Source organism: Natrix helvetica, assembly GCF_964273705.1.
Source record: "Natrix helvetica genome assembly, chromosome: 1".
NCBI lineage: Eukaryota > Metazoa > Chordata > Lepidosauria > Squamata > Natricidae > Natrix > Natrix helvetica.
In genome coordinates this window covers 286,729,562-286,748,486 of record NC_138548.1, presented here as the reverse complement: position 1 = coordinate 286,748,486, position 18,925 = coordinate 286,729,562, and the positions used below count along the sequence as shown (strand labels likewise).

General features: G+C 37.0%; 1 long non-coding RNA gene across 1 annotated transcript in view; it reads left to right on the top strand.

The window, feature by feature from the left end:
* Positions 1–17,806, top strand: part of LOC309382668 — a 50,447-nt gene extending 32,641 nt beyond the window's left edge. The window contains exons 2-4 of the long non-coding RNA XR_014173695.1: positions 12,178–12,379; positions 16,800–16,945; positions 17,547–17,806. This is a non-coding gene — a long non-coding RNA (uncharacterized lncRNA). The remainder of the gene's footprint in view (positions 1–12,177; positions 12,380–16,799; positions 16,946–17,546) is intronic.
* The last annotated feature ends 1,119 nt before the right edge of the window (positions 17,807–18,925 follow it).

The following is an 18,925-nucleotide window of genomic DNA, read 5'->3' as shown; positions in this document are numbered from 1 at the left end:
GGACAATCATCCAAAGTAAACTTTGCGGTCCCTTTGATCTCAGTGGGAAAATTAAACATGTGCTTATGGTTGCAGTTCTGTGCTCATATGCTTGGAAGTAAATCCTGTTAAAGTAATTGATAGCATTTGGCTGCATATCTAAAATCAATGGGTTTTTTTTCATTTGGTAAGAACAAAAGCGGCATTTCCCCTTACATCTGGGCTGCAAAAATCCAAATGGTAATTAGATGGCAATAAAAACAAAGAAACAAACATAAATACAGACAACTGTACCTCTTTGCTGCCATACAGTGGTTCTCCAGATTTTTGCAGCCCAAATATGCCCCCCCCTTTAAGTTAAGGTTTTCATATATAAGTATACAACTATAAGTAGCTCCTCTGAGAGACAGTTTAGTGTAGTGGTTAAGGCACTAGACTAGAAACAAGGAGACTATGAATTCCACTCCTGTTTGAGACACAAAGCCAGGTTGGTGACCTTAGGTTGGTCACTTTCTCTCAGCCCTGGCTAGGATCTTGATGAAAGGGTAATTGAATCATGCCGTGGGATGAATTTTATAGTCTCTCTTGATGTTGAATTATTTCAAGAATGTTTTGGAAAGAGAAACCCATTTTAAAAAGAGCCATCATCTCTCCATCCTTCCCAGTTAGCGAAGGCAGCAATGAATCAGTCTGCAAAGAACAGTCAGAAACTTGTGACAAATTAGAAAATAGAATGATTGTGAATCTAGACACCTGACATAGGCATGAAGGATTTCTTCCCATCTATTATAATGTTTAAACTGTGCCTCCCTCTGTGGCCAAACTTGTAAATAATCACAAATATTATAAAATACTAATACTGTAAGATAAATAAATAATGCAAACCTGAAATTTATCTTCAATAGAAGAATTGGAAGCAGATTTAACACCTTCACGTTTATATGGTATGTGTTAAAAATGCAATTGGTAATTGGCCAGAATTGGTAAGTATATGCTTATGTCTGTGGGATATCTCGCTTTGGTTTATTCAAAAATGGATTTAGAATCAACAGTGGTAATAGAAGCTGTAAGTTTGTCTCTTTCTGTATCACAGGTGTATTCTTCCTTGGGGGTGCGGGGTTCCACACAGGAGCACAATGATCTCAATGATAAGCTGCCAAGATTGATCCTTTGCCATTGAACACATAAGCAACCTCCCTGTTTCTCTCTGGAAATAAAAGGTAAACCTAAATTGTCTAATAAGGAGAGAAGGATAGATCCTAGAGCTGCATGATTGCCATTGCTACCAGCCCTCCTGTAGCTTGTTCATTAATGATTTGGACAGATGCCTTGAGACTGAACTGTTTGGCAAAGAACAGAAGAGTTTGGGGATTTTGGTTTATTTTGGTAGAACAATGTATCAACAATGTAGTAGAACAATGTATCAACAATGTCCTAATTATTGCCAAAAATAATGGACAAATTAGAACAATGTATCAACAATGTCCTAATTATTGCCAAAAATAATGGACAAATTATGAGTGGTTAAGTAAATGTAACTTTTTAAAGATTGAGCCATTAACCATTAATCAACAATCAGTTCATATATGATTGAAAGAAGGAAAATAAAAGGGAAAGATTGCTCTATCTCTACATATGAATCCATTTTCCCCAATGGGTGTATTTTGACAAAAAGTGGAAGTATACACCAAAAGCCATCGAAAGAGGGAAAAAAAAGTTGCAAATTGTGTAAGACCCTGCGAACGGCTGTAAAAGGGAGCCCGTTGCCAAGCACTCAAAATGTAATTGTGTGACCTCAGAGGTATGTGCAGCTATCGTAATTTTGGAAATGAATCATAAGTGGCTTTTGAAGGATCTATTGTAACTTCAAATGGTTTTTCGGTGATTAGTTGTACGTCAATGATCACCTACTGCAAAGCTTCATCTAAGCTATAAAAAAGTAATGACACAGCTAAATGTTTCATAGAGCTAGCAAAGATCCTGGGTGGATAAATTACTTTTTCTCTCTACCATTGAAAACCATCACAGCTTTGACCAATTTTTAAATTTTTCTTTGCTTGTCTCTCAAATCAGATACCATTTTCTTTGCTCTTTTCTTAAATCAGCCTCAATTCCCACAGTCATATTCAAAAGATGCTTGTGACTTCCAATTTGCTCATATAAAGTAGCATAACTTCTTCCAGCAGAAGTGACAACAGGACTTTGTAAAAGACCTCCCCCCCCCACAAAACCCCCATCATTTTTTAATACTTTGGACCAGGTAAACATCTCAGGAATCAAGACTTTAAAGTCCCCACAAATCATTTAGAAATTATTTCTTGTATGGCTGTAGAACTCCACGTTCAATCCTGGAGCTGTCACCTTTGACAAACGGCCTCCTCACAAGTGTAATAAACTCTAGTGGGGCTGGATGTCAGCTAATTTGGTCCCTTGGCTGCAGGAGAGAAGGTTGCTTTCCCCCCCTCCTCTTAATTTTCCACAGTCACCTCAACTTTCCCTCACATTCCCCTTTTCCAATTTCAGAAGGAAGGTCACCGTGTTCTGCGAATAGATCTGCAAGCTCGCGAGGTACACCCTAGCCTGATTGATAATGAGGAGACCTGACACAGGCAAGCGGTAAGCTTTATAAAGAACAGCCATTGGCTTTCTGGTCACATCCAGAAATGGCTGTCAGACTCCAAAGGCAGTAGGATTTATAGCATTGAAATGAAGCAGCAGCACATATCCATTAAGGAGCAGTGCTGGTGGGGGGGGGGGGAGGGAATGGTGCAATGAAGTGTTTAGATTAAAACCTTTTTTCTAATGTTGCCTCCCTTGCTTTGTTTTGGCTTATTGGAAAGGTGAAACATCTGTAGTTAATAAAGTGCAATTTCATCTAACCTTCATGAAACATTTAGCAAAGGTGCACCTGGCTGCATTACCTAGAGAGGTATGCAATACTTTCCAAAGATCCTGGTGGCAGGAGGGTACAATTGTTATTGTACAACATACAACAATTGTACAACAGCATAACCTGTAGGCTCTTCTTGTCATGAGCTTCCTATTGAAAAACATTTTTCCCCTTCCGAAAAGCTCTCCAAAGAGGACAAGAAGGTCCTAACATCTTGGAAACCCAGATTTGGAAGACTACTTGGTATAAATTACCACCAGCATCTCCATTACATTGCTTTCAATAGTGACTAAATAATTAATTTCTGTTTCAGTAAACTTCCAGGGAAAAGAAGACCCACAATATTTTTTGAAAAAAAGCTTGGTTCCACTGTGCAGTTATTATTAGAAGACGTTTTGAGGGTGGGAGTGAAGGGGAGGAAAATTCTTTGGCAAAAGCAAGGTAATGAGACACTAATATTAAGAAGCGTCTTTAACATCTTCCCTTGATACCTCTCTCTGTACTGCAACCATGCCCTCTATGCCATGCTTCCCTGTTCCCTTCTCCTGTCCCTTTTCCCTCTATAAACCTTCAGCAACAGCTAGATAGGTGCAGCAAGATTTTACTTGTGGAGAAAGTAATGTTGCTTGATTATCATCACTGCAGAAACAGATTTTCGCAGGAAGAAAACAAAATGGAAACATTACCTGCATGATAGCAGGATACATTTTTCATAAGGTTTTCATCAGCAGGAGCAAAACCCCATGCTTTTCAAGGCTGACTATAATACAGTAGAATATAAGAAAGTATGTCACATGCCATGGTCAGTGATAAACAGGAGCCAGTTCTTTGCTTTCTTTGTCATTATAACAGATGGGACAGACGGAGCGGTCAGCAATTTTTTCCTGCAAACTAAATCTGGAGATCGGTTGACCTATAAACTAGTCACATACCTTGTTGACGTAGATATAGATTCCTCTGTGTTCTCTAATTCAGTTTTCTATTTTCATCAAGAATTCAACCTGAAGCCATGTTCCTGACCTTTAGAACTTCTTGCTTCATTCTTTCTGCAAATCAAACTACAGAAATTTTATAGCTGGAAAAAGCTATATGTATGCTAATTTTTAGCTTAGGATTGTCCCGGCTAAAGTATAAATATCTGATTAGTCCACCGTTTAGATATACAATTACAATATACAATGCAATGTAGTACAGACCGTCTCTCAGATACAAGCTCACTATTAATTTAAGTAAAATATCTTTAAAAATAAACAATGTTATCACAAGATTGTTGCTTTTGTAGGGGCACAAAACCCTCTACAGGCTGAAGTCGAAGTCACACCGAAATTTTAAGTACTCTGCTGAGATTGCGTTTCAAGGTTTTGACCACCATCTTTAAAGCGCTCCATGGCACAGGACCTAGCTACCTGTGGGATCGCATCCTCCCACACACATCCCTGCGGCCAATTCGCTCTCACAGGGAGGGGCTTCTCCTGGTGCCGTCCACTAGGCAATGCCAACGGGCGACACCAAGGAGTAGGGCCTTCTCTGTGATGGGCCCAACCCTCTGGAATGACCTCCCCCCCGACATTAGAACCACCACCGACTTCCGCTCCTTCCGACATAAATTGAAGACACACCTGTTCCGACTGGCTGGCCTGGCATAATTATAACGTCTACCTCCTGGCAAACATATTTCTTACTGGTTTTTTAGGGGGATTGTTCTTTTAAATTTAATTTTATAGGATATTTGTTGGGGTTTTAAATTTTAAATTTTAAATTATTTACTTAGCAGTACAGTTCTGTAAATCTTTTTATCCTCCTCTTATTTATTTATCTATCTACTTAATAATTTTAATTGTCTAAATTTTATAGTTATTCATGATGTATTTCTGATATGGACTGTACACCGCCCCGAGTCCCTTTCGGGAGAGGGGGCGGTCTATAAGCGCTAATAAATAAATAAATAAATAAATAAAAAATTGAGTGAAGTTTCAAATTCAACCTGGTAAGTTGGGTAGGATCCCACAATCACTCCTACCATATAATAAGAAACATCCATTTGTGTCATATACTTGGAAAACCTCTGATGTCATCAAGGCATAATATTTTAAACATCTGCTGCTTAGGACAGATGTAGTCCATCATGTTTTCAAAATGAATTGAACCCCCTCCCCAGTGGACGAGATGTGATTCTATTATATATAGATATATGTTGTCATAACCGGAGTCCAAAGGATCTGCACTTTGCCTTAGAGATGGAGTATTATTTCACAATTCATTGGCTTAGAACTTAATTTTCTGAATTTTGCATCATTAATATCACCAACACTAACACCATCATCTGCCAATCTTTAGCCTAAAAAATAAATACTTATTGGAATGGTTTACAAATACCAGCAAAAAAAAAAAAAAAAAAACAGAAATCAAGTTTTTGCAAATTTTATAATAATCTTTATATTTTTTTCCTAAAGTGTTCTTGATTGCTCCTTGTTGATTGACATCTGGAAAAAATAGCAATTTTCACTATCTTATATGTGTAAAAAGGGAAGGTGAAGGAGAAGCTAGTTTCACCCATATAGCCATTAATGATCTTAGCATTGTTCTTAGAAAAGAGGACAGGAAGAGATTGATTTTTTTATTTAAAAAAAAACCTGTGACCGGTATCCAGAAAATCCCATGTCTTCACGAATGCATGGTATTATCATTCAAAAGGCAATGGGACTTTCTTGGGATCAAAAATACCATCTAGTTTGAACGACCCTCCCTCAACATTGGGGGAGGAATATGACACCATCTATCTCCTGTTTACAACACAGTCCTTTCAGCAGTACCAAAAAGGTTACATACTCATTTACAATCTGATTCAGATGGCTTTGAACAACTAAATACAACTAAACTCCCAAGAGGCTTCAACAACTCTCAGGAACTTAATGACTCAGAGTGCTTAGGCCCAGATGACTGCAAAGAATGTAAATCCTTCCATTCCCCTCCATTCAGTTAGAACTGAAGAAGCTTCGTGGATGAGAAGAAAAATGTTTTCAAAGAAAGAAACCAAAAAAGTCCAGTTGCCTTTTGAAGAAAGCACTTTTGGGATATACTCAGGTGGTTTGATCACAGGAGAAAATGAATGAGAAATGGATTACAGAATAGACACATGAAGGAGATATGAATGGCTTGAAGAGAGACTAAAAAAAGTCATGACTAGTAGAGCTAATAAGATCTGGAAAAAAGATTTCATTTTTAAAAAGTAGTATATGGATTTAGTAGGTTGCAAGAATAGAAAAATATGGAAAAGATAGCAAATATTGTTTAATTAGATTTCCTTTTCTCTTTTCTCCTGCCTCCCACTCCCCCCCCCTTTTTTTTTTTTTGCTTAGTACTCTTTTCGTGATTTTTGCATAACATTGCTTGCCCCAGAAGGGAATATGATAGCTTTGTATGCACTATGCACAAATGAATTTGTACTTCTAAGTAAAGAGAAAGAAAGAACATTTGATACTAGCTAGATCTTTCTAAACTCTGCAAAAACCTTAGAGGCTAATTCCTTCCATATCAGACATTAGAAAGGGACAAAATAATGTATACCAAAGGTATTCCAGGATATATGGGGGATAGTTCCAGGAAGCCATTAAATGTAAAGCCCTTATATATCTCTACACCAGCTGCTAATCTACATCAAGCTGTTGCTGGGCTATATTCATCTCTTCCTTTTAAAAAAAAAGGAGAATAAAAGAGATAGAGCCACTTCTTCCTTCCTGCTCTTCTCAGCATTTCAATCCTTGGTGCTTCTTTGATTGTCACTGGGATTGTATCATCAGAAACTCAAGGGAAAAAATGAGCTTGATTCCTTTGTGCTAATTAAAGATAACACAATTTCCTGTCCGATTCTTTTTGCCTTCTCTCTGTAAGGGATGATTTGGATAGCAAAGGCTTAGCTTTATTGAAAGATGGGTAAGCCATCTTGAATAGAAAGCACTGCCCAGCAGTTGAGGGATAGAATTAGATGAATGTGACTCTTATCGCCTGGATCTTACTGTTTCATCAGTAACAGGATCTTACTGTTTCATCAGCGCTGCTGTTGATGAAAGGACAAACATCTCCCTTTGACTTGATACTTTAGAAGGAGGGGGGAAGGAGTAACTTTCTCTCTGTTTCTCAAGAGACTGTTTCTATTGCTCTCAGTGTATCTAGGTTTTTTTTCCCTTTTCTTTTGTGAGACCAGACTGACTTTTCCACAGAATCAGAAGTTAAATGTCTATGGAGATTCTCAGTTATCCAGGTCATGGTTGCCCCAAAGGTGCTTTTTCAAGAGGCAACTGGACTCTCTGGTTTTTCTTTGAAGATGTTTTGCTTCTCATCCAAGACGCTTCTTCAGAGTTGAAGAAACTTCTTGGATGAGAAGCGAAACGTCTTCAAAGAAAAAAACAGAGAGTCTGGGACAATCAGAAGTGAAGTAACTTTAATTATGTTTGTTTTATCTATAACAATATTTGTGAGGCATGGTCCACTAAATTGTCCTTTTTGACCTACAACCCAGCTGTAATTAAGTTGTCTGTAGTGACAGCATTATTACAGGGGCATGGCTTTACAGAAGAGGATCCTGTGACAGAAATAGCCATGATGGTCATTATATATCATCCCAATGAACCCGAGTTGTCCACTTATGCTTCTATCAAGAGGAAAGTAGAGCTACATAGCTAAATCCAACCACAGGTACCTCCGTGAAATCCCATCCTGAACCACTCAAGAATGTCTTATTTTCAGCCAACTAATGCAACATTACAGCACCAATTTGACCTAGTGAGGAGCCAGTTTGGTCTAATAGTTAAGTCACCAGGCTAGAAAGCAGGAGACTTGTGAGCTCTAGTTCCATCTTAGCCATGAAATCCAGCTGGGTGATCTTGGGCCAGTCACTCACTCTCACCTCACCCATGGAGTTATTGTTGTGAGAAATTAGGAGAAGAAAGGTGTGTTGGATATATTCATTGCCTTGAGTTATTTATAAAAATATTAAAGGTGGGATATAAATAAATAAATAAATAAATAAATAAATAAATAAATAAATAAATAAATAAATAAATAAATAAATAAATAAATAAATAAATAAATAAATAAATAAATAAATAAATAAATAAATAAAGTCTATGTTATCTACAGGCAACTAAATTTGCAACATAAGGTTGAATGACTTCTTTATGATGAACATCTCTAGCTACATTTTTTCCCTTCTACATTAGCCTTTATGATATCCTTCAAATATGTTGGGATACTACTATTATCACTCCAAGCAATGAAACTAATGCTCATGTTGTAAGGAGATGGTGGAAATTGAAGTCCAAGTATTTGATCGTCATTGCAAACAGCTATTCTATCATACTATTTAAAAAGTTTCATCTACTCCAATTTTGGGTTCATAAAACTTAATGAAGAATATTTGATAAGTGAGGTATGTTAAGGCAATTCATCAAATTTGAATTTCCCAGGGCAATACATGAATCACATATTTCCTTTGGACTGTGCATTTCTTCATGCTGCATACAAAAATATGTACACTTTTAAAAAATGATTATGCAGCACTCTACCAAGGGAAATTAAGTAAAAAAATAACTTCACTATTTTATACATTTGTCTCTTGAATATCAGTTTAGTATTACAACTTTCCCAATTCCTGCAAAGAAAAAGTTGCAGGCACTGCTCCATCAAAAAGCTTCAAAATGAACAGAGATGGGAACACATAAAGCTTTCTCTAAATCTTTTCTTATTGACTGGAATTAAGCTTGGGAATGCAACACCTAATCTGTGGAGTGCTATTCTTTTTCTGTTTCATCTGCTACACACAGCCAAAGGGCATGCTCATGGCCTGCTACTAATTTAAGCTCCTTCCTTTGGTTCATTTCACTAATTTGTTGCAAGGAGAAAAATTAAGGAAAACAAATGAAAGCAAAATGTCTTCAGCTTGCTCTGAGAATGAAAAGTGTAATGCGGTAGAGACAGCATGGAATCGGTGCGCTGTCCAATATTGAATGGCAGATGGTTAGTTATTCTTTGATTAGTTCTGACTGAATGATTTTACTGAAATATGCTTATTTAATTCATTCTCCTTCATTCTTCTGGTTGGTTTCCATTAGGCAGCAGCATCTTATAAGCCAATAGGCCAGTTGGCTTCTGTAGCCCAGCAGAGAGATTATGATGGTCTGTTATAAAATATGAGTGGGCCTATTATCTAAAATAAGCAAGATACAGTACATAGTTTATGGTTCTCTTGATTTGCTTCTATTGTTGGACCATTTGCACACTTGGATTGATCCATGGCAAATCTTTTAGAAGTGGTCTGATGTATCATCTTCTAATCTCTCTCTGTCACTCTCTCTCTCGTTCTCTGTCTGTCTGTCTGTCTGTCTGTCTGTCTGTCTGTCTGCCTCTCTCTCTCTCTCTCTCTCTCTCTCTCTCTCTCTCTCTCTCTCTCTCTCTCTCTCTCTCTCTCTTTCACACACACACACACACACACACACACACACATGCATATGAACAAATGAACACTTTTAATTTGAACCCAGAATTATTCAGGAGCTGATAGGTAGTGACTGATTTCAACTTGGGAGATAACACTGAGTAGAAGTTTGCAAGGGCATTTAAGGTGGAAGAATGCATATCAATGCAGTTTACAATTCTACTGTACCAAAGATAAGACTGTCATTCTAGTTGTAGATAAAAAGATGTTTTCCCTTTTTTCTCCCCCTGCATTATTATCACCAGATGGCGCTGTTATATAGCAGCATTTGTCATTCTTTATGGTGTTCTTTTATGTTCTTGAAACATCATAAACATGGCTAGATCAGCTCTATCAGTTTTGTTATAGCTGAAACCCACCGGCATTTTTACTTCTCTGGGCAAAGATTGTTTATCATACTGTGTAGCTTGTGCTCAAGGCCTGCTGAATACCTTGGTCTCAGATGGCAACCGAGCTACGGAAAGAATTGCTAAACTGAGTAGGTTTTCTATTGACTTAGATTTGGTTATGTGACACTACTTCACAATTATAAAGTCCGTTGCTGGTTCACTTTCTCACAAATGTGATGGTAACTACAGTATTGATGTCTTCATTTTTTTTTTCCCATAGAAGACTGAACTCACTCTAATAGACTGAACTTATACTCTAAACTTGCTCTCCAGAGCTTATTTAATTTTGAGAAAGCAAGATGCCTTCCAAATTATTTATTGATGTCTTTGTGTTTTCTTTCCTGCTGTTGGGATTAACAAAAGCAAACCTCACTTCTAATTCATATCTTCAGCTCTGTCATTGCCAAGTTCAACATGGAAACCTCTGGAGGTTCTCACTCATGCATGCTTTATGCTGAATCACAATCGATTTTGTCTTCTTAATATTATATTAAATCTCAGATCATGTTACAAAGCTTGGTCTCTCATAATATTTGTCTTTACCACAGGGCAAACGTTAAAGCTATCTGTTTGCACTATTTAGCTCTGAGTACCATTAGAGACATATAAAGATATTGGTGCTGGCATTACTCCATCTGTACAATCAGTTGGCTTGCAAATATACAAAAACCCCTAACTCATGGTGTGGCACAATAGTACCATTAAAGTCATCTGACTCTATGTTAAGATGCTTGGATAAAGTATCTGTTTTCCACAAACACCCCTAGCATAAACGTTTATACAACAACATAATTGGGAAAGGTTGTTAGTGCATTTATCATTCATTGTCAGTCAACTTTATTATCAGTCACAGATCAGACTTCATAAAAGAAAAGACAAATGTAATATGCAATATTATGATAAAGTACTATATAGAATGCATAGTTTAAAAAAACCCTGAAATCATGCTTAACGTTCTCCGCTGTCAACAGCACACAACTTCTGCAGGTTACCAATAGAAATTTTGCAACATCAAGACCCCAAAAGAGGGAGGAAAGCTTGGCTGCCAAATAATTTTCTAATTGGTTGTCCACATCTGTGATGTCATAGATGGAATATTTGGTATGATTGGGCAAAGCAACTGCCTGCTTGTCAAAGATGATGTGAAGAGAGGAAGAAGGTGGAAGGAACACCTGCCTAACAACACCCAGGGAATAGCTCAGGTGGAATTTACTTAACTAGCTAAGCTAAGCTAACTATCAATTTTATTTGGAACAAAACAAGCCAGGCTCTATTGGGTCATTGTTTCAGAGATATTTCCTTACCTAAGCAGAGGAAACAGAATGACTCAGGGCATTGGGAGCATTGGGAGCAGAAAAGGCCAAGGTTCCCCTTGCACATATGTGCTAGTCGTTCCCGACTCTAGGGGGCAGTGCTCATCTCCATTTCAAAGCTGAAGAGCCAGTGCTGTTCAAAGAAGTCTCTGTGGTCATGTGGTCGGCGTGATTAAACGCCAAAGGTGCACAGAAGGCTGTTACCTTCCCAACAAAGGTGGTCCTTATTTTTCTACTTGCATTTTTACATGCTTTAAACTGCTAGGTTGGCAGAACCTGTGGCAAGTAATGGGAGTTAACTCTGTTAGGGATTCAAACCACTGAACTGCTGACCTTTCTGATCAACAAGCTCAGCTTCTTAACCACTGAGTCCCTATGGGAGCAGTAGCACCTTCCTAATTTATGCCAGCATCCCAACCACCCCCATTGAATTTAGATGTGGGAAACTGGCAAGGTACATCCCTTCCCCTCTCCTTCCTATCAAATCCAAAGTGCCAAGAAGAACATGTTTGTGTTTGGGTGTATGTATTTGCCTCTTCTCCCTCTTTTTATCCAGACATTCCAAGCTCCACTGTTTCTTTGCTGTATCGAAAAAAGCCCCTCTTTTCTGGACTCCAGACTATATTTCTTTCCTTTCCTTTCCTTTCCTTTCCTTCCCCTTCCCCTTCCCCTTCCCCTTCCCCTTCCCCTTCCCCTTCCCCTTCCTTCCCCTTCCCCTTCCTTCCCCTTCCCCTTCCCCTTCCCTCCCCTTCCCCTTTCCCTTCCCCCTTCCCTTCCCAGCAGACAAGTAAGTAGCTGCTTCTGGATAGGGGATGAAGTGATAGATGGTAGCAATTGTTTCAAAAATGTCATGACATATTGACAATTAAGATCACATGGCTGTAGTAGCAGCCAGTAGTATTAAAGCAGCCACAACTCCCAAAATGTCATTTTCTCAGGAGTCATAGGTTCTGGATTTGGGACCACTTATGTAAGTTAGATCATCTGACATTTTGATGCACCATTTTGCTGAATTAAAGGTCATGACAATGAGAATTTTGGTATATGGATTCTACAGATATAACTATTGCCTTTTCTTATTTTCCTTCATAAACTCTTTCTTTTTGGATTTAGATACATGACTTCATTTGTTTAAAACAGAAACCTTTTACTGAAAATTTCTGAGATGCAAATTTACACATTTGACAACTATTGTATATACTCACATGTAAGGTCATATGTGAAAGTAGCTGACCCTCACCTTTTCAACCAAGGTACCATGAAAAATGCACCACCCACAAATAATGTGAACTTTATACCTGAATATATGAGAAATGTGAGTATTTTTAAAAAGTATTAATGTATATGTTCACAGATAAGCCCATCCAGGGATTAGTAAAACCCTAGTTTGGGATGTATTTTGGCACCTGAAATTTCTCAATTTGTCTGGAGTATATGTCGTAACTTTTCCATTTCAGAAATGAAATGATTTTGTGAAATTTTTATTGTGGTTTTGATATAAAAATACTCAAAGCACTTCCCTTGTTAGCTTTCCAAGAGAAGCCCATGGGCTGAGAGACGTCCCTAGAGAATGGGCTAAACATTTTCAAGGCAGACAAACTAGGGTATATCAGGCAAGATTTGATCTGGAGGATACAGAGTCAAAATATAAGATTGGTAGAAGAAGTAAATTTAGTATACTATGTAGCCAAAGAAAAATAGAGAATGAAAGTCTTGGACAATAAAAAAAATTCATGAAGAGTGAATTAGACTTCAAAAAACAAGAAAAACAGAAAAAAGGTAAGAATTGAGGCTGGTAAAGCAGGAATCAGCAAATCCAAGACCAGAGAGGGCTATCAGGTAGACATAATAATTGCTCAACTTCAAGGCCACCAAGTGCTGCTCTACATATTTGATCATTTGGAATGATGGAGGAAATAGCCCCAGATCTAAATCCAGGAGAGTAGAAAAATCCTTCCCATCATTGCAATAGAAGTGAGCAATCAACTATTGGATATGGCTCCATCCTTGTCTGCCAAAATGATTTAAAACTAGCCAAGTCTTCTCTGTCTTTTGCCAAGTCAAAAACCAAGAAATCCAGTTAAGCTATGATATGTCAGAAGTTCTGTGATTTACTGCTGAGTCTGTGATGGGAAGCTTGACAATAACTCAATCCAGAATGTCAAATACAAAAGGATATCATCAACAACAATGAAGAAAAATTATATATATATATATATATATATATATATATATATATATATATATATATATATATATATATATATATATATATATATATATAATGTTTGTGTTATTTATTTTATCAGCACAAATACAACACACACACACACACACACACACACACACACACACACACACACACACATATATATATATATATATATATATATATATATATATATATATATAAATCAGGTAAATTACAAGAAAATTTACAGTTAAGGTAGAACTATGCAAGTTCAATCATGGAAGAGACCTAATAAGGTAAATAGAAAGTGGAACATAAAATAATAAACTTGGAAGGGACCTCGGAGGTCTTTTAGTCCAACCCCTTACTCAACCAAGGGACCCTATATCATTTCAGACAAATTGTTGCCAGTCTCTTTTTGAAAGCCTCCAGTGGTGGAGCATCCACAACTTCAGAAGGCAAGTTATTCCATTGATTAATTTCTCCTGACTTTTAGGTTGCTTTTCCAACCATTTTTTTCATGTCTATTGGTGTTTGGAAAATAGTTTGACCCCTTCATCTTTGTAGGAGACTTTCAAATGTTGGAGGGGCTAAATATTGGAGGGGGGAAATGAGACTAGGAAACTGGAAAGGACATTCTCAACTCCGTGAAGAGATTCTAGAAATATTGGCAGAATCTACATTCAGGAACTGATTCTTCTGGATAATGAGATAAAATAGGCAATGGAACAGCTGTCAAATTGGAAAACTGCAAATACTCAATCAGCAGTTTAAAATTTTAGAAGATGTGGTTAAAGTTCAAGTAGCTCTGTAGAAACATGTTTCGAATAAGTCTGTGGTTTTCTAGAATCCAGAAAAGAACTAATATTTTAAAAAAGGGAAGCTGGAGAAAGCATGCATGTTACTGAATCATTGCAAATTCCTCCATGGAATCAAAACTTTGCTTAAGGTCCTATACAGAAGAATAGAGCTATACATGAAGACAGAAATTCCAGATAAACAAGCAGATTTTGGAAAAATCAGGAATTAGCATTAATGATGAAAAGAGCAAGATAATTTCCTTTGCTTTACTGATCATAGCAAAAAAAAGTTGATTGTATCTATTATTGAAAAAGTAAGAAATATGTGAGTTAATGATATCTGATTATTTATGAATAGAATATTTCTAATGAACAAAAAGCTACTATAAGAACTGAACTGGGAAAAGAAGAGTGTTAATCAAAAAGAGATGAAATAAGGATGCTTTATTTTCCCGTAACTTTTTAAATTGGAAAGTAAATAAATTTTCTTAAAGCAAGATTGGAGCAAATTATAACTGGAATCAAAATTGAAGGCCATAGATTGTTTGTTTCTTTGTTTATACCTTCAAGTAAGTGTTGACTTCTGGCAACTGCAGTTTTCTTCTAAAGTGGGTTTGGAAGTGGTTTGCCATTTTCTCCTTCCTAGGGCTGAAAGAAAGTGGCTGGCCCAAGGTCATCCAAATAGCTTTTGCCTAAAACGGGATTAGAGCTCACATTCTTCTGTTTTCTGGCTTGGTCCATTAACCACTGGTTCTCTAGATGATTTATTAGCTAAAGCAAATTGTTAGAATGCTCATAACAGAAGTAAAAATAGAAAACGAGCAACACTGGGTAATATTATAGAGCAAGAGGACCATTAAGAATTAGCAGTTCTCTACACAAATCTGAAAGCACATTAAGGATATCATATATTCCTTTCACAGAGAAAGAAAAAGTTTAAGGAGATCAGAGGACAGAATATGGCCCAATATATATATAATATTATAATATTATACATCCGTCCGGGCATGCCCGGGAGCTGCAGAGGGTGGAGGCAGAAATGTTGTCGGCGCTCCCGGATGACGAAGGCACGAAAGCGACAGTCGACAGTCACTTTTGTGCCTTCGTCATCCGGAAACGCCGACATTTCTGACTCCGCAGCTCCCAGGCGCGCACGGACGGAGGTAGGCAGAATGGCGCCAAGGCGATCCAGCGGGCTCGCTCTTTCGTCTGCCCAGATCGGTTCAGTGTCGCTGTGGCTACCTCCGTCCGTGCGCGCCCGGGAGCTGCGGAGGGCGGAGGCAGAAATGTGTGCCTCCAGCACACGTGGTCCCATTCCCCGCCTTCCTGATGACGTCACCAGCCTCACCAGCCATTAACCTCACAGCACGTCACTGCCTTCAATAGATAAAAATACTTGGGAAAAGATTGGGAGAGAGTTGCTGAGTGTAATGAGTTCCCAATGTATGAACTTTCAGGTTATTTCAAAGAGGGCTTGAAAATATCCAAGCTTCTTTTTTGTTCATTTGACTTTTGATTATTATGCATTTTTTTGCCAAACCCAGTTCTACCTCAGCCAGAGAGGTCATCCATCATTATGAAGCCAACCTTCCCTGGCAATCTTACCTTCTCTCTGGCAGCTGCTGCAATGCTTACCAACTTGGGGAATGGAAACTGGAAGGAGAAAAGAGGAGGAAGGGAAACTAATCACCAGAAGTCAATAATGTGTCATTGAAAATATGGAGATGCTTCCTGAATAAAGTAGATTAGCCAACAAAAATAGCTATTTGGGGAAAGTATAAGGTCACTCTGTAACATAAAGTGAATGTCTGTGACACACATAGATATACACCTTCATCCTCTGAAGATTCATTTTATGCTTAATTAAGAAGCAGTTTATATTTTCTAATCAATCATTTTTACACTGTATCTCCCCATTCTCTTTTACTCTTCATATTCTATTTCTTTTAAATGAACCTCTACATCAGGAAGCTTCCAAACACCTGGTTCACAGCACCAGACTTAGGGGTTTATGAATTTTTTGCACTATTTTTTAAAATAAAATGCTATGGCCTCCAATTAGAAATGGCTTGGTTCATCGTGAAATCAGTCAACTCTTCTAGAAATCTGATTATGATCTATGCAAATGAGAATAAAGTATTTTAATGTCTTTTTGTCCATATCCTGTATTATTTCAGTTTTTTAATCTTTAGATTCTTATGTTTTTTTAAAGTTTAACTCCTCAAATTCTGTATTTCTAATACAGTAAAAATAAAAAAAGAGTTTGATATCTGGTGATGACATGGACGTGTCCATGATGGATTTTTGAATGCAGAAATGGTTTCCCCATTGCCTTCTTTCAGTATGTAATGCATGCATGCATGTATGTTTGTATGTATCAGAGGTGGGTTGCTGCTGGTTCGGCCCGGATTGTGTGAACTGATTGTAGCGGCAGCCACAGACACTTCTGTGCACCCAAAGAGGTAGTAAAAAAATTAGCAAGACACCTCTGGTATGTATGTATGTATGCATGTATGAATGCATGCATCTATTTCTTCCCAGTGTAATATACAGTCCTGTGACTTCCAATGCAAGCTTCCATCCAAATTTCTTTCAGATCAGCCAACATTGGCTTGTTTTTGTCATATGCAGTGAAAATGTATTGTATGCTTATTAAACATAGTTTAATAAATTGTATCCTTATTAAACATAATTTCTAATATTCCATTATATTTTATTTTTTCTTCAAAAATTTCTTAGTTCAGATGGTAAATGTTCAGTGTTGACTGTTTACAAAGTCTTAAGCTAAAAGTATGAAATTGCACCTCTGTGTATTTGGATAAAGATCCCTCATGATGTCTTCAACAAATAATTGAACAACAAATAATTGAACAAAAGAGTATCAAAAGTGGTAAGCTATTTATTTTTTTTAAATGGAATTGAAACATTTTTCCAGATTTTGCAAATTTGTATTTGATTCTGTGCTCTGAACCTGCTGTAATATAATATACATAGAAAACTTTAAAAGACAAATAAAACCACAATCATTCATTTTGTGGGTATAAAGTGAGTTTCAGCTTTAATATATCACATTCTACAAATATCAGAACAAATAAGTTGTTAGCATAATACTTTGGAGACTGAGGTTTATTAATAAGATGGCACAAAGGATTTCTGGCTTGGATGAATTCCAGTGAAACAGAAAACTTCATTGTCACAAGTCACTGATAAATAAATTGGAAATTACTGAGTGATTTTCACTGAGGAAAATATATATTGAATACAATAGATTCAAGAAAATAATCTAATGAAAAAGAACACTTATCTTTACTTCAAGTACTTAAGTTTGTAGACCACTGCAGTTCCAAATGATTCTAAATGATGTACATTTCAATACAATGAAAGCATTAATTAATATATCATATGAATGCATAATAATAGATCTTAGTGACTTTTCTAAATCTCAAGAGGGTAGATGCTGATCTATTGTTTGGTGGTTTATTGCCTCAAAGGACGGACCCTCCTTCATTGTCCCTGGTGATCTTTTCCTCAGAGAAAGGAGTCAAAGGATGCCTCCCTACCAGATCTCCAGATCCAAATGGCACAAAACCAAAAGCTATTGGAAAGCTCAGGATATACATCTTTATTTGCTAACAATAACATATGGTTTCACTTAGACTTCTTAACAGAAGATTGGGCATAGCCGACATTTTTGAAAAGAACTGGGATTTCTCACCACAATCCATTCTTGGTAAATGGCCAGAAGATAACATTAAAGGGCATTTACAGTGCAAGAATTGCTGTAGCTTATTCAAACAGAAGTCACATTTCAGCAAATTTTTGATGCTTTTTGATACAAAGTAATAAACACGTGGACAAGGATAAACTGCTTGGTGTTATGCACAGTACTTACATTTCACAAAGGTTTTTGAGTGATAATATTTTATTATGAAGTGATGACCATTTTTTTACAAAAATGAATAGATATATGATGCATTCTGACATGAAGTGAATAATAATTTGTCAGTAATATTCATTGCATTTGGAAGGTTGGTTAAGCATCAAAAAATGATTTGATGTTATCAGTGGAATGTGAAGTCACAAGCTTTCCAGATCGCATCAAATATGCAAGCTGGAGAAACAGTACTGATATGAATATATTTGGATGAAAATGGTATAGATTGAAGAATTAGAAATCCATCAATGGTTTTAGTTATAATAATAACCTCTAGATTTTGGCAGGAAAAACCTTCTGATTCCTTAATACATACATAAACATCCTTGAAAAATGACTCAAAATTTGCTCATTTGGGGAATAGGGTAAAGAAAGTTTCTGGGTTGCAACTGCTATTATTTCTATTCTTAACTTCCACAACCTAAAAAATGTCCAAAACCATATTTCTCATTTTTTCCCAAATTTCAGCAGTATGATTTCAGAGTGATGGGGGACTGTAAATGAGGTTCTATTTGGCATAATTTGGCCTAAAGGTTGTACATCTCTAAGTAACTATACTTGAACACAGGAGAAAGGATTGTCAAATTCATGGTATTGTTCAAGGGGCTTTTAAGAGGCTATTTTGAAGCATTTAAGAGATTATTGTGAAGAACTGAACAGAAACCTGAGAAGGATAGATATTCCTTTCAATGGAGATCTACGCATTTTGGATGCAATAGATTACTTGCAGAATTATTTTTAAAAAAAAAATCCTATGCAGAATAAATTAGCCATGATGTGTACAGAAATGAAGAACTGAAAAATCCAGTGTTGTTCATGTATGTGTAAAGTACCCCCTGGTTAAAGCAGATGGTGCAAGGAAAAATGGTTGCCCTGGAGAAATGTATTAACAATTAAGGAAGCTGAACTGGAGACCACCGCAAAAACAGGAAATAT